This window comes from Sphaeramia orbicularis, chromosome 19 (assembly GCF_902148855.1).
Source record: "Sphaeramia orbicularis chromosome 19, fSphaOr1.1, whole genome shotgun sequence".
In the NCBI taxonomy this organism is placed as follows: domain Eukaryota; kingdom Metazoa; phylum Chordata; class Actinopteri; order Kurtiformes; family Apogonidae; genus Sphaeramia; species Sphaeramia orbicularis.
Window position 1 is genome coordinate 12,002,950 of NC_043975.1, and position 17,572 is coordinate 12,020,521.

General features: G+C 33.2%; 1 protein-coding gene and 1 long non-coding RNA gene across 2 annotated transcripts in view; both read left to right on the plus strand.

The window, feature by feature from the left end:
* The window catches only part of adamts14 (ADAM metallopeptidase with thrombospondin type 1 motif, 14), a 205,587-nt gene that overhangs the window by 33,421 nt on the left and 154,594 nt on the right, over positions 1-17,572 (plus strand). The gene's annotated exons all lie outside the window — the stretch shown is intronic.
* Positions 1,991-15,764, plus strand: LOC115439666 (uncharacterized). The gene is made up of 3 exons (XR_003938281.1): positions 1,991-2,003; positions 11,791-11,796; positions 15,620-15,764. It is a non-coding gene; the product is annotated as an uncharacterized LOC115439666 (long non-coding RNA).

A 17,572-nucleotide genomic window follows, 5' to 3' on the forward strand; every position in this document is an offset into this window, starting at 1 on the left:
TTTAAACATGTAAATTTAACATTTTAAACATGTAGATTTAACATTTTAAACATGTAGATTTAACATTTTAAACATGTAGATTTAACATTTTAAACATGTAGATTTAACATTTTAAACATGTAAATTTAACATTTTAAACATGTAGATTTAACATTTTAAACATGTAAATTTAACATTTTAAACATGTAGATTTAACATTTTAAACATGTAAATTTAACATTTTAAACATGTAGTTTTAACATTTTAAACATGTAGATTTAACATTTTAAACATGTAAATTAAACATTTTAAACATGTAGGTTTAACATTTTAAACATGTAGATTTAACATTTTAAACATGTAAATTTAACATTTTAAACATGTAGATTTAACATTTTAAACATGTAGGTTTAACATTTTAAACATGTAGGTTTAACATTTTAAACATGTAGATTTAACATTTTAAACATGTAAATTTAACATTTTAAACATGTAGATTTAACATTTTAAACATGTAGGTTTAACATTTTAAACATGTAGGTTTAACATTTTAAACATGTTGATTTAACATTTTAAACATGTTGATTTAACATTTTAAACATGTTGATTTAACATTTTAAACATGTTGATTTAACATTTTAAACATGTAAATTTAACATTTTAAACATGTAGATTTAACATTTTAAACATGTAAATTTAACATTTTAAACATGTAGATTTAACATTTTAAACATGTAGATTTAACATTTTAAACATGTAAATTTAACATTTTAAACATGTAGGTTTAACATTTTAAACATGTTGATTTAACATTTTAAACATGTTGATTTAACATTTTAAACATGTAGGTTTAACATTTTAAACATGTAGATTTAACATTTTAAACATGTAGATTTAACATTTTAAACATGTTGATTTAACATTTTAAACATGTAAATTTAACATTTTAAGCATGTAGATTTAACATTTTAAACATGTAAATTTAACATTTTAAACATGTAAATTTATGTAGATTTAACATTTTAAACATGTAGATTTATGTAGATTTAACATTTTAAACATGTAGATTTAACATTTTAAACATGTAGATTTAACATTTTAAACATGTAGATTTAACATTTTAAACATGTAAATTTATGTAGATTTAACATTTTAAACATGTAGATTTAACATTTTAAACATGTAGATTTAACATTTTAAACATGTAGATTTAACATTTTAAACATGTAAATTTATGTAGATTTAACATTTTAAACATGTAGATTTAACATTTTAAAATTGTAGATTTAACATAGGATTTAAATGGTAAATGGACTGCACTTATTTAGCACATTTTCTCCACCTTCAGGCCAGTTTAGGGTTCAGTGTCTTCCATGGACACTTTAACATATGGACAGTCTGAGCCAGGATTTGAACCACCAACCCTTTGGTTATCGGACGAGCCACTCTACCAACTCTACCAACCCATTAATTTACAAATTTAAAATGTTACATTGTTAAATGTTTACTTTTTTTTATAACTATATATATATATATATATATATATATATATTTAAAAAGCAAATATGCCGTTATTTCAACATTATGGTCTTTGCAATTTAAACAGCACCACATTGTTTTTAAATTTACAGTTTTATTTTCTAAAAACAATAGAAATCCATCATTTCTACATCCAAATCTGGTTTTGTTCACATACTCTTCCTGTAAAAACTACAGCTGTATTTGATTCAATCTTTCACACAAAAATCTTTTCAAATAAACAGCTTTGCATGGTATTGTCACTTACAGTTTTTTTTTTATGTTGCAATTTTACATCTTTTTGGTGTTAATTCTCAGTCATTTTTTACAGTGTACTTCTTTGCTCAATGAATTTTATCCTCTTCTGTAAATTGGCTTAGAGCAGTGGTTCCCAACCTTTTTTGGCTCGTGTCCCCATTTTAACATCACAAATATCTGGCGACCCCAGAAATTCAAAATGGAGACTTTTTTTTTTTTGTTGCTAAAATGAATTTGTTTTTGATCATGTAATAGTTTGTTGTACTATGCTGCAAATAAACATTAATTTTAGATGACATTTAGGTTATAAAATGTATATTATTATGGATGGAGGCAGGTGTAGATTACTGCACAAAGTGAGAATTTGATTTTCCTTGGTCAGGATATGTACAGTCAGTCCAGCTTGGATTTACAAGGCTGACAATTAATACTGAACAAACAAGAACTCAAACTATGAATTATGAAAGAGCTGCAGCATCTGAAACTGACCACAATGAACATTTGACAGATAAACAGAACCACAGTGCTTCAGTTTCAGCTTCACAGTTTGTCATGTCTTTTATGGATTGGGATTGTCTCTCTCAACTCACCATATATTTTTTATTAGTAAGTTTTTTTTTGTTTTTTTTTAAATCAATAACTAGAAATTTCAGGCGACCCCATTTGAATTCCAGGCGACCTCAAGGTTGAAAAACACTGGCTTAGACTCTGATTTCGATCAAGTCAATATGTAAAGTGTCATGAGATAACTTTTGTTTTGATTTGGTGCTATATAAATAAAATTTGATTGATTGATTGATCCTCGCGGGTAGGTGGGAGGGGGGGCAACCAACCAATTGAAATAACAGGCAGGTTGTGACAGTTTTCTTCCACCTACAGTGGTGTGCAAAAATAATAGAACACTTGTCAAATCTTAAGAGACCGGTGATTTATTTGTTCCCAGAGCCTGAATTTCACTTTTTTGCCATTGCGAAAGGTAAAGGCAAAGGTACTGAGAATATTTCACCTACAAATTTATCAGTCCAGTCCTGTTTTTTTTTACATTTTACTCTAATATTTAGTGTACCCCCCCCCCCCCGTCAACGATTGCATTAGCGCATCTTTCTAGCATTGTGTTGATGTATTTTCTGAGAGTTTCTACCCCAATGTCATTCCACGATCTCCGAAGCTCATTCCAGAGAGTTTCTTTTAGAGTTTCCGACCAATCCATCGCTGGGACATTTTTCCATTTAAAAAAGCTCAAACTTAGAAAACTCCTCTTTCAAACGGTCACTCATTCCATGACGATGCTTGAAAACTGAAGCAACGCGCCATGAAATCGGTTCGTTCTTTTTGAATAACCCTGTATAGTGGATTGTTGGATTGTTTTGCCTCTTTTTTTTTGGGCTGTTTGGAACCCCTCCCTTGCAGGTAATGGCGTTCATTAGCCATGCCCTGTTCTCTTTATAATCCACATCTTGATCACCACCAAGTGTGTGACCTTTGTAGCCTTTTCCAGTGAGATGTGAAAGCTCACGAAAAGGAATCAAGCATTAATCCCTCGCTTCTACAATCTGCCCCGTTCGAGTATTCCAACCTTCACTCAGCAGCCATTGGCTTCCTACGTCATTGATATTGTGGTTTATCTGTATCGTCTTTTTTACGCAGCCGGATGGGTCCAGTATCTTTGGACCTCACGAGCCGGGTTTTGTTGAAGACCCTCGGATTCAGGTTCACGTTAACTGCGTGACCGCTCCCAAATTAGAGCGCATACCTTCATCTCACTCACAAGACAGTTGATTACCTTACCCTCTCCCTTGTTTGTACATCAACAGAGCACGCCTGGAACCGAAATTATATGTTCCTAAACAATCTGCCGCAAATTATATGTTAAGCTCCTGGAACGACGGCTGGACTTTGATTTCTTTGCACGTTGCAGCTCAAGCATCCGTAGCCTGAGGCACTTGTTCCATTTTTAGATGATGTTTGTCCGTCGCGAACCTTTAAATGAACAATCTACCGAAGTAATCCATAAGGTTCCCCCAGAGCAGATGAGGAGACCACCCTCTGGGATATAAGTCGCACTAGAAGAGTATTTTTAACTTCTATATCTGTCTGCTTGTGTTTTAACCCATGAATCACAAACAACATAAAGAGTATTTTTATTTGGGGTGGAGATTTATGTTTTCTTTCATACAAAATAAGAACTTATGTTTATAGCACTTCTCGTTTACTCGCTTCGTTGCTGGTCAGTTTTTATTATTATTGTTATTATTATTTAGTGCTGTCAAACAATTTAAATATTTAATCAGATTAATCACAGGGTTATTGTGGATTAATTTTGATTAATCACAGATCGATATAATTCATTTTCCATGAGCAAACAGACTCAAGAAAGAAGGGAATATATATATGCACTTAACGTGTTTATTAAACACCTTCAACAGTTTCAACAAAATAACTTGAAACACCTGTTCCGTCTTGTTTTTTTTATCCTCATATTTCCATCCAGAGGGCCAACGTGCTGTTTATTGTCTTCCATCTTTATGGGTTGGTTCTGTTTTCTGTCACTACCGCATCAACTGCCCATTTGTTCATGCGTGACGCTAACTCTACTTGGATGAACTGAACCAATTGTGTTGGCAGAAATATTTAGAGTCATCCTGTGCTGCAGATGGGTTAACTGCATTAAAATTTTTAATCAGATTAATCATGATGATGGATTAATCTGCGTTAATTTTGACAGCCCTATTATTATTATTATTATTATTATTATTATTATTATTATTATTATTATTATTATTATTATTATTATTATTATTTTTTTATTGTTAGTAGTGCGTTGACCCGTAGGGATGCATGGGTTCTAGATGTGGTTGTTTTTATGCTGTTGTCTATTCGTGCATGCTGTACCGCATTTGTCCAGCAGTCACCGCCAAAGCATTCTGGCCATAGCAACGTGATTGTACGGCTATTGTATTCTAAAATTACTAATATCTCCCAAAATATTGGTCCTATTAACTTGCCGTTTTCACTAGTCTGTTTCTTGACAAAAAATAAATAAGTATGCCAAACTGCAGCAGTCAGCTCTTTCAGGATTTCGTGTGAATCCCTGGACACACACACACACACACAGAGGCCACTTTTTAAATTTTTTTTTTTTAACCTTTATTTAAGCAGGAAATCCCATTGAAATTAGGAATCTCTTTTGCAAGGGAGACCTGGCCAAGGTAGCAGCCATACAAAGTCTAAACAACATAAAACACATACATGATACACAATGACCAATAAAACACAATAACAACTATTCAACCATAATATCAAGAAAAACAGTGACATTCCTCCTTCACTGCGTTCTCCATGATGCTTTTAAAATCATTTATTTCAAGAGGTATTTACTAGGGCTGAACGATATGGACAAAATTTCATATCTTGATATTCATGCCAGATATCTCGATGTCAATACAATACGATATGACTACGGGTTCGGTGAAAATCAAGCATTTTTCAGAAAAATACAAACATAATACAAAAGAATGTGGAAAGTGCAGCTTTATTTATAAGAACTCACTGCCTATCATCAACATTAAGATAAAGTATGAATAAATGAAATTCGTTGTGACTTGCAGAGCTGTACATGCAGGGCGAGCGCGGGGGAAATCTATATCGTTTATATCGTTGCTTTTTCGATATTAATACCTTGAATGTTCATATCTAGATATCAATACAATAATGATATATCTTTCAGCCCTAGTATTTACAATCCCTAGACAAGACATTAACACACAAAAAACCCCTGAAAAAATCTGTTATTTACAAGTATATCAGGCTATTTAGTAGAACTGCCAATGATTTCTATCTTTTTTAAGTGATGTATCACCATTTATTATGTTATCCTCTGCATTTTGCATTTTTCAGTGAAAATCTGGTATTTTCCTGTATTTACTGTACTGGTCATGTAGATGTTCGTCAAAGATCAGTGTAAAACCAAAGGTTATTGTGTAAAAACAGAGAAAATTGAAGAAAAAGTGACTGTTATTAGCACAATATGTTATTATCTAAACATAAAAACAAGCATTTGCAACTATTGTTATTTGTGAAACTGCATGGGTTTTATTGATGAATCACTGTTGATGTTGTTTCCACATTTGCTGTGAACTCTGAACGTCCAAATGAGTCACAACTGATGACCATGAAAAGACGAAAAACTGCATTTTACCTGAATAATTTACATGGCTTGATAGAAACAGTGAGTGGATCATAATTTATTTACATTTTCTATCAGTAGATGTGTTTGGTCTCTAGCGCCTGTTTGGGTCTTTGAAGATTAATCACATGTTTAAAGGATGCATGGATGTTCTGAACAGATCCCAGAGTCTGAATTCCTTCCTGTGAACATCCAAAAATGGAAAAATGCATGTAGAGCCACGGGCCAAAAAGAAGTGTTGATGTTCTGTGAAATTACAATACTAGCGTGGGCTGCATTCTTTTACATTTGTAACAAAGAACGAGTGTTGAGTTCACACAGCATGTGTTCAGTTTGCAATGTGTTCAAGTAAGATGAGCCATATTGTACCGTTAACACTTCCTGTTGTGTGAAAATAAAACGGAAACAAAACATCAACAATGAAAACACAAGGAGAGAGAAACGGGGATTACATCATTAACAAATGTGCATATTCGGGAACTTACATCACTGTTGTGGAAATTATTTGAGCTACTTTTCAGCTGCACAAAATATGCATTTCATAGTAATTATGGTTAGTATTTTACAGCGTAAAAGCAAAGCAATAGAGCCTCACACTTGCAGGGGTAGAAATGATGAGACTGAATCATAAAATCTCTTGTGACAAAAAAAAAGTGTCCTGAAATTACTTAGACCTATGACAGCGCATTAGGGCCACATAAGAAAATAAAAACACGTGTCACTACCAGTATAAAGTTGTAAAATATCAAGTTAAAACATAAATTTATGAGAATAAAGTTGTAATATTTTGAGAATAAATCCATAATGTTATGAGAATAAATTCATAGTTTTAAAAATAAACTTATAATTTAACACATAATGCACATAATGTTGTGCTTTTCTGAGATTAAAATCGTAATATTTTGAGAAAAAAGCCCTAATTTTATGACAAAGTCAAATACAAAAAGAGTCATAATTTTATGAGAATAAAGTTGTAATATTTTGAGAATAAATCCATAATATTTTGACAATAAAGTCGTAGTTAAAAAAAAACCTCATAATTTTATTAAAGTAACGTTGTGCTTTTATGAGATTAAAGTCATAATATTTTGAAAATAAATTCACAACAGTGCGATTAAAACATCAGAATATAGAAATTGTAAGCCTTGTTGATTATGTTTCCCACCTGTTTTTTAATGACGTTATTCTCGTAATATTATAGCTTTATTCTCAAAATGTGATGACTTTAATCACATAAAAGTACATTATTTTTTGTTAAATTATGAGGGTTTTTTTTTAAAACTACGACTTTTGTCTTACAATATTATGGCTTTATTCTCTAAATAAACCCAATATTTTACAACTTGTAGATTACAGGTTGTAAAATATCGAGATACATCATATACATTTACAAGAATAAAGTCGTATATTTTGAGAATAAATCCATAATGTAATGAGAATAAAGTCATAGTTTTAAAAATAAACTTATAATTTAACAAAAATAATGTTGTGCTTTTCTGAGATTAAAATCGTAATATTTTGAGAATAAAGCCATAATTTTATGACAAGAAAGTCAAATACAAAAAGAGTCATAATTTTACGAGAATAAAGTTGTAATATTTTGAGAATAAATCCATAATATTATGACAATAAAGTCGTAGTTAAAAAAAAACCTCATAATTTTACTAAAGTAATGTTGTGCTTTTATGAGATTAAAGTCATAATATTTTGAAAATAAATTCCCAACAGTGCGATTAAAACGTCATAATTTATAAATTGTAAGCCTTGTTGATTATATTCTTCCCACCTGTTTTCTCGTAATATTATGGCTTTATTCTCGAAATGTGACAACTTTAATCACATAAAAGTACATTATTTTTTGTTAAATTATGAGGTTTTTTTTAAAACTACGACTTTCTTCTTGTAATATTATGGCTTTATTCTCCAAATATTACGACTTTATTCTCATAGTTAAGTGTTTTTATTTTCTTATGTGGTTCTAATAAGCCATTGTGTTGCTCAGTTTAATTTAAGTCATGTAACTGTAATAAAAGAAATCCACTGTGGAACGTGGAATATCTTTGTTTTTCAAGGAAAAAAAAAAAAAGTCATTTGAGATAAAGTCTCTGTAAAATGCTTATTTCGCCTCAAAAATCTCATTTTTCGCTCTTTGCCTCTGAGTACACTGTACCACGCAGGTGCCAGACTGTGGCTGCTGTTTTGCAGAGCAGCCAGAAGTCCCTCCAGAATTACATACAGTAAATATCCGCCTTCAAAGTTGCTCTTACTGATGTGTGGAATTTAGTGTACTGGTGAGTGAAAGGGTTTGATATATTTGCCTTTTTGCGCAGACACTGCTGGACACCTCGCAGCTTCAGAGGCAGGACAAGCTGGTCACCCACACACCGACATAAAATATATCCTTCGCTGTGGGCTGCAGATCTCATGATAGTCCTACTTTCAGACTCTCAAGCTCAACACTTAACCTCCCTGAATATTGTGCACAGGCACCTTCAGAGTCAGAGCCTTTTAACCCTTTAGCTCCTGACGTGTCTGTGCTGAGCGTTCTGAATGTATGATTTACTTTAACCCTTTCATGCATGAATTATGAGAACCTTAATCAAGATTTTTTTTTTCCTTTTTTTTTAGGCATGAAAAAAACAATGTGATTGAAATGTTTTTATGAACCTATTTTTCATGGAGTTACAAAAACGTCCACTCAGCTGGACACCATTCGTTTAATTTTTGAAGCAAAGAAACATGCATTCACTGTCATACTGTGAGAAAACTATAAATTTATAGTTTTTTAATGCCGCTATTCTGATGTTTTCTCACATTTTAACATACTGTAATACTAGCTGTTACTCACTCAGATAAAATGCAAAAAACAACAACTACTTTTTGTTTTAAAAGAAACTGTTCATTAGTCTAATTAATTTTCACTCAAATATGTTAGTGCAGATCAGGTTTATGATTTGCAGTGTATGGGATGATGTGTAACTGGCCACTGTGTTGGCTGATATGGAACTAAAAGAACAAAATCCATGAATATATAAGAGAATAGCTGTAGAATAGCTTTCCAGTGTAGTGACCATTATGCATGAAAGGGATAAATATTCATAAATATTCAACCGTTAGTTCAATAGGGATATTTTCCAAACGTGCTGATAGAATAGACTTTGGTCTTTCTATAGATATCTGAGCATGCTCAGTACACCCCCCGCCACTTGTGGAATGGGGGGGCAAAACACAGAGCAGTGCGTGAAACCAACTAGCTATAAAAATATACTTTTTTTTAAAACACCATTTTCCTTGTTTTTAGTCCAACAGCCCAAAGGGTCCGATGGAATATTGGTATCAGTTATCGTCCGTTCGTCTGTAAACAATTTTTCAAGAATCTTCTTCTCTGAAACTGTCTGTCAGAATGACTTGATATTTGTTGTGGAATATCTTTGGGGTAGGGTCTAGCAAGTTTGAAAACAGTTGAATATATTGATATTATTACTACTGGCAATAACTAGGAAATTATATTTGGGTTTTCATTTAGTGCCATGACCTTTGACCTTGAGTGACCTTGAAAGGTCATACCCAACGTCATCTATATCCACATTTTCAGAAACTTCTTCTCCAAAACTGTCAGCCTGAATCAATTGAAATTCATAGCATAGGTTCCTTGGGGTAAGGTCTACTGAGTTTGTCCAAAGAATTGAGAAATATTGATTTGTGAATTTTTTAACAAATTTTTAATGTTAAAAATCCCCATTGGTTCATAATGGGACAAATTTGAAAGTGCTATAACTTCAAAACAGTTGAAGATAATATAATTACTATTGGCAATAGATAGGAAGTCATGTATGGGGTTTCATTTGGTGCCATGACCTTTGACCTTGAGTGATCTTGAGTGACCTTGAAAGGTCAAACCCAAGGTCATCTGTATCCACATTTTCAGAAACTTCTTCTCCAAAACTGTCAGCTAGAATCAATCAACATCCTAAATCTCTTATTGATGTACATTCTGAGTGCCTTATTTAGTAAAAACCTGTCAAACTTCAATCCTCTTTTTGTCTTTTTCTAATATTCCACCCTGTTTTAGCCTAAAACACACAGTAAAACAAAACCACTGAAGAAAATGTATACCAACATGTACTCACAGCAGCTTTTATGAACCAGAAACAGACGACAATTCTAAGCATTTTGTTTCATTGAAATAATGTCTCAGGGGTTAAAGGGTTAAAGACAGTTCTCGCGAGAAATAATAATGAATTGCATCCATGTAATAGTTGCAAATACTGAATAAAAGTGATCAGTTGGGGTTGTTGGAAGCAGATATTGGTGTATTTTTACTTATTTAGTTCATGTTTTGTGTTCAGCTAACCCTAAAACATGTCCTCCTATTGTTACTAGAGACATAAAACAAGTGATAAGTTGATAAAGTCACAGATGAAGCCATTTACATTTAACCTCCATCAGCTGAAATGACAGGAAATTCACAGTCGAAGTGATTAGGCCTGATTTTTATCCAAGATGTTGCCATGGTGACGACAGAGAGATAAGTAGCTACACTGGTGATGTGGTTTTCCAACAGGAAAAATTAAGGTCCATCCTCCCACCCTTCAAATAATTGCGTTCCTCAAGCCAACAGCACAAAATTGATCGGTCTATAAATTGTCGTTGGCATCGTTCCCAACAGAAGCAGCACTGATGATTCTACTCAGCACCCCCCATCACTCTGGATTAGATGTTGTTATGCCAGTGACACACTTCTGATGTGAGATGCAGCTGTAGAAATACACAACCACAGCTACAAATATAGACTGGATCTGCTTCTATGTTCTTATTTTTTCACTCTGTAGAATTTCTAATCTGATTATAGGGCTGAGAAATATATGGAATTAACTCCAAAAATGCCTAAAATGCAAAATCATGTTTATCCTTCTGCAAAAATAATTCCAGTGCGACCTGTTTGGTTATGTAACATTTTGTGAATGTGTTTTTCCAAGTCGTATTATATCATCTTGTTTTAGTAGAAGTATTTTTTAATCAAGTTTTGTTTTCAGTTTATGGAACCGGAAAGCAATGGATTAAACTTGTAAATTGTTCATAACATTTGACAAAAATCTATATTTATTATTTGGGCTACATTGCAAAGCTCTATGTTAGGGCGTCTCAAAAATCACTTTTCTCTTCAGATCATGGTATTTAAACCAGTTAATCTCCAACATGATAATAGCCCCCTCCCCTCCAAAAAAAATTTCAGCAAAATCCGTCAATGTTTGACCCCACCACACCATAAAGTATGAAGGGCCTGTCAAAAAAACGTCAAAAACGCTCATTTTAACCCAGAAAATCACATATAATGAGGTCTTAAGTGTCCACAAATTGCTTTTTCTGGTATTTTACAGCATCCCTGTAATATCAGCTGCATAGGTTATTGTATCAGGTGATATATAAGTGAAAATAAGGTGATTTTAAGATAAAATAACTCGATTATAGGCTAAAAACTTGAAATAGAAAGAAGTTCAGAACGGTAAATCTAGTTGAACACAATGTCTATTTTCTTAACCCCCTTTTCAGCAAAATACAGGTTTTAGTTAAAGACAAATATAGCTGAACACGTAAATAATAAGGCTAAATACAAGATTTCAGGTTGCATAAATCAAAGACTTTAATGATGACATGGTTCTGATAATCTGGACATACTTTTATACATGTGCATTTCACAATTTATTCAGATATTACTCGTTCTATAGATTCTCTTCCATTTCATTCTTGAGAAACTCTGGTTGCTTGATTCTGTGGGAACCATGTACCCTCTATGGCAGGGGTGTCAAACTCATTTCCTTTCAGGGGCCATATTCAGCCCAATTTAGTCTCCTGTGGGCCGGACCAGTAAAATAATAGCATAGTAGGCGAAAAATAATGACAACTCCAAATTTTTTAGTGCAAAAAATAACATTAGATGATGAAACTATTTCTGTCCAAAACAAAAAAAAATGGGAATAACTGGAAAAAACTGAAATTTCTTAAGTAAAACAAGTACAATTTGATCAATATTATGCCTCAACTTATGATTTCTACATGTGCATTACAGATCAGATCTACCAAGACACGAAACAGGCAGAATATGGTTAAAATTGCACTTATTTTTCTTTAGACATTTCAGGTTGTTCATATTTGTTCAGGTTATTGACATTTTATTGTTAACAGATATCAGAATTTAATGTTCTTTGCAGTAAATCAAAGAGAAAAAATTGGTGTTGCCATTATTTAGAGGCATAATGTCATATTATTTTTATTTTATTTATATTATTAAACCAAGAAGAAAATTTGGAGTCATTATTTCTAGGTTATTATGCTGTTATTTTTGGATTTGATGCCCTTGACTGTTAACATCTTTAGGGTAATTTTTGCATTTTGCACTTAGTAAATTCATCCTGCGGGGCCGGATTGGACCCTTTGGCGAGCCGGTTTTGGCCCCCGGGCCGCATGTTTGACACCTGTGCTCTATGGTCTCCATCCATGGCTGCATTGGCATCATCTTGGATGTCCTTAACACCTCTTTCTGCAGCATCGTTAACGACAGATAGCTCCGACATAGCTTACACATAGATAACACCGTGATCTGAAGAGAAAAGTGATTTTTGAGACGCCCTACTCTATGTGGAAACATCCTGAATATTCCCCTCCGAAACATAATGCATTAACCTGGATAAAACCTGGATATACAAAAAAAAAAAAAAAAAAAAGGATTTAACGTTGGTCTTAACGTCTTATTGTAGCCCTGGGTTTTGCCTGTCAGGCTAATCACCAGGTTAACACCAGGGTAATACAACCAAGGCTCTTAATAGTAAAACGATATATCACAATATATCACGATACTGTTAAAAACGCAATGTTTTGTTCGTCTCTTTTTTTTAAAGGATTATTTCGTGGAAGAATTTAATGACACCAGAAATCTGCACAAATACTAAACACATTTTTATTTTTATCACAACAGGATCTAATTCTATATCATAACATTTTCCGCTGTTAAAACTTAAATAATGTTTTACAGACATTACAGTTTAAGATCCTGCTCAAATGTTCATATTCTATTTGAGTACATACTTTTGGTTTTGCCTTTATATACTATATAAAGAAATGTTTACTATGCCCATGTTTGGTATCTTTTTTTTTTTTTCAGCACAACTTCATCTATCTCATCTGCCTATTAGTTTTTCACTTTAACGTACTATATCGACACAAAAGGACAAAAAACACCAAAAATATAAAATTCAATTTGAAAAAATGATATAATTTATTGCATAAATAGCACAAAGATGCTCAACAAACCTTTTCAAAGACTTAAAAAGTGAATATTGGTTTCAAATATTAGGTATATAAAATTAAAATTGTAATAAAGTAAAACTATACTCAAATATTTGACATAAAAGCAGATCTTTACATAAATGTTTTCTCACCCCCTTTGGTCCTCCTGGTTTCCACATCTGGTTCAGGTCGGTGTCATCTTCACCCTTACCTGTAACGCTAATGCATAGGGGTGTAAAAAAATATCGGTATCCCAATATATCGCAATATTTCACTTCACGATACTGCATTGATATTAAAAGTACTGTATTGATATTTTTAGGTATGTATTGAAATGCAGATATGGTGCAGGTTCATTTTTCTTATTTGTTTGTCAGACTTTTTTTTCTGTATTCACATGGGTATTTTGTTCTGTTGTTTGTTTACTACAAGAGTACTATTGTGATACTGCAGGTCATAAATGTAGTTTTTTGAAATTGATAACACTAATTATGGATAATTCAATCATCCTAAAAGCACTTTTTACTGTCTGAAAGAGGCAAATGTTAGTTTTTTATTGGGAATGCACAAAAATAATGTTCTGATGTTGGATGAATCAGGGACTGAACACTGTGGATTCATTCCTCAATAGAATACGAACATTTAAGCAGGATCTTAAACTGTAATGTCTGTAAAACATTATTTATTTTTGGAGTTTTTTGTACCAGTAAAGCTACATGTTAAAACTTTATTTATCCAAATGCTGCACTGTACGTTTTTCCAGGAAACAATCTTTTAAAAAAAGAAATAAAACAAAAAATATCGCCTTCTTAACAGTATCGTGATATATCGCGATATATTGTATCGTGATCCTAGTATTGTGATTTGTATGGTGTCGTCAGATTCTTGCCAATACACAGCCCTACTAATGCAGTCTGTGGATTAGAATCTGCAGATTCTGCCAGTGTTTTTCCGTTTTGATAAAGGACAAAAAATGATGAAGATATGGTCAGAAATATAACGCCCCCCCACTTCATTTTCATACTTTTATTCATGCTTGTTTGCTCCGAGTTCAAACCGTCATATCTGCGGCTGTATTTGCCCTTCTAACATCAAATAAAAAGTCGGAGCGTGTTTCACTTCTGCACTTTTGAATGCAAGTGTCCCAAGTGGTCTACGTGACCGACTTCTGAATGCTACGACGTGATGAAAATGTTGTGATTCAGTCAGGGGGCCGTGATTGTGGACTAGGGGTGTAAGAAAATATCGGTTCTGCAATATATCGCGATATTTAATTTTACAATATTGTATCGATATTTTAAAGTATTTATTCAGATGCAGATTTTGTGAAGGTTCTTTTTTTTTTTGCTTTTTTAAAAAATATTTTCTTTATTATTTAACACTCTTTTATTAAATAATGTTAATTCCTTTGTTGGGATTGCACAAAAATAATGTTATGATGTTAGTTATGAAGTAATAAAATATGAACATTTGAACAGGATCTTAAACTGTAATGTCTGTAAAACCTAATTGAGCATAGGAACATTTTGTGATATAACATTAGATCCTGTTGGGATCAAATAAAAATGTTTTCAATATTTGTGCAAATTTCTGGTGTAATTCAGTTTTTCAAGGAAATAATCATTTTTAAAAAAGAAACAAACAAAATTCTGCCTTTTTAACAGTATCATGATATATCGCGATATATCGTATTGTGATCCTAGTATTGTGATTTGTATCGTATCGCCAGATTCTTGCCAATACGCAGCCCTACTGTGGACCCCTAAGGGTTAAATTGTAAAGAGACTTTATGGACTCCTTGTATTATCATCCAAAGTAACCGGCTGACTGAGGCAGAGGTTCTTTGAGGGAAAACATTTTTGTCTGGTGGCTTTGAAGCGAAAAGATGTAACAGCTTCGCTTCAAACTTTCAGAAAATGACTCTCACTAAAGGGCAGTATGGAACTGTCTTTCCTTTTCCACAGTAATCTGTTCCCTGCAGTAACAGAAAACTACTCACCCCCCAAAAAGCCCGTTCTGCTCCGACTGTGACCCGTACCAACCCATAACCAGTAGATGGCTCATGACTCCAAAGACGAGGCACATAAAAGCTCCAAAAAGGATTTTTCATGGGAAAGAGAAAAATGAGTCATCACAATGTTTTTGAGCTTTGTCCTTTTCCAGAAACATCATCAACATAGTTTTCAAAAGGACTTCGAGGGAAATTTGTACATTAACCAGAAAGAGCTTATAAATCAACGAGAAAACCTTTTTATTTATATATAAATGTTTAAAGCCTGTGACTAGTATTACCTGTGGAATCCACATCTCTGTGATTTGGTGGAAAATATAACTTTTTTTTTTTACTCAGCACACTCATTCAGCCTATTTTCTGGTCAAGGAACAATGAAGGTCAGTGTATCTTTGGGTAATTGGATTTTCTTTTCATAAACAAAACAAAAACTAGTGCTTAATTGATTTGTGTTTTAAAATGAAGAATTAAAATTGAATTTCAAGGCGTTTTTTTTTTTTTTTTTTCAGTGTCAAAATAGATAAACCAAATTTAAAAAACTGATTGATTTTTGTTTTTTCATTCTAATAACAAAAAAGAAAGTTACTATCTGAACAGAAATGGAAAAACTGACCAAAAATGCCTGTTTTTGTTTTTTGTTATTATTATCTGAGACTGGATGTTGTCATTTTCAAGGAAAGAGAATCTGGACATCGTAGACATGCTCCCTCCACGAATGTCTACGAACTCTGGATTTCGTACGATCTGGAAGATTCGTACAAACCCATCGTTCATAAGAATTTTTGTGATGTATGCATTAGTGCTCTTTCCTTAAAAATGACAACATCCAGTGTCAGATAATGATAAAAAACAGCTGTTTTTGGTCCGTTTTTCCATTTCTGTCAGGTAGTAACTTTCTTTTTTTTTTTTTTTATTAGAAAGAGAAAATGAAAATCCATCCATTTTTTAAATTTGGTTTCTCTGTTCTGACACTGAAAAAGAAAAATGCCTTGAAATTCAATTTTAATTCTTCTATTTCAAAGCAAAAATCAATTAAGCACTAGTTTTTTGTTTTGTTTCTGAAAAGAAAATCCAATTACCAAAAGATACACTAACCCTTCCTCCATGAACGTCTATGAACTCCAGGTTTCGTACAAACTGGAAGATTCATACAATCCCATTGTTCGTAAGAATCTTTGTGACTTAGGCACTGAAAACGACAACATCCAGTCTCAGGAAATAAAAAAAACAGGCATTTTTGGTCCATTTTTCTATTTCTGTCAGATAGTAACTTTCTTTTTTTTGCTACTGGGAAGAGAAAATGAAAATCAACCTGTTTTTTAAATTTACTTTATCTGTTTTGACACTGAAAAAGAAAAATGCCTTGAAATTCAATTTTAATTCCTCTATTTTAAAACAAAAATCAATTAACCACTAGTTAGGCCCGAGCCGAGTAAAGCCGGCGCAGGGCCTATTGAGTCTGCAGTGGGCACATGGGGACGAAATCGCCAGTGACGCGGTCGCCTTTCGCCACTGTCGCCACTCTCACACATATTCACATTCACGGCACTGAGACCTTTCCGACGATGTATATGACATTTGCACAAATCGCATATTTACACCTGCTCAGAATGAATGGGAGTCAATGGGACACGCCCACTCAGGGTCAGTCACATGTGTGTAAGTGCACGACAGGTGACATCTGACCCCACACACATGTGGGGGACCTCGAGAACTTTCAAAAAAGGGAAAATACGTGGTTGCCATAGAAACGGCTATATTGTTCTTGCTCAGATTATTATTATTTTTATTTTTATTTATTTTTTTTGTCTTATTTTTCTTTCTCCTGCGCTTTGAGCTCAATTTTGACCCTCTGAACATTTACGAAAACTCACCAAATTTTGCCTAAAATTCAGAAGTGTGAGAAATTGAATTTACATATAGGTTTCGTAGATGTCGGTAAAGAAATGTTGCGGCAGCGCCCCCTTGAAAAGTGCAAATGCATTGCGCCAATGGGAGCGCGTCCAACATAAAGTTTGTCGTAGAGCCATGAAAATCGGTAGACAGATTCATCATGAGGAGACAAAAAAAAAATATTATTATGGCCACGCCCCTAAACCAACCCTTAGTCGGCCATATTGGATTGAATTTTCCAAAATGCTGAGTCAGCGTTTTCGCTGAAGTTGTATTTTAACTATCTCCTACTAAGCCGTTTGGCCGAATGAGCTCAAAATCGAAGTACAGTATCTAGAGAAGTGGGGCATCAAAAGTTAGCCGAATTTTTTGAATCGGCATCACCGTTTTTGTGTGACGAGGTTGCAAATTGTGCAAAGTTTTTTCGAAAATTTACCATC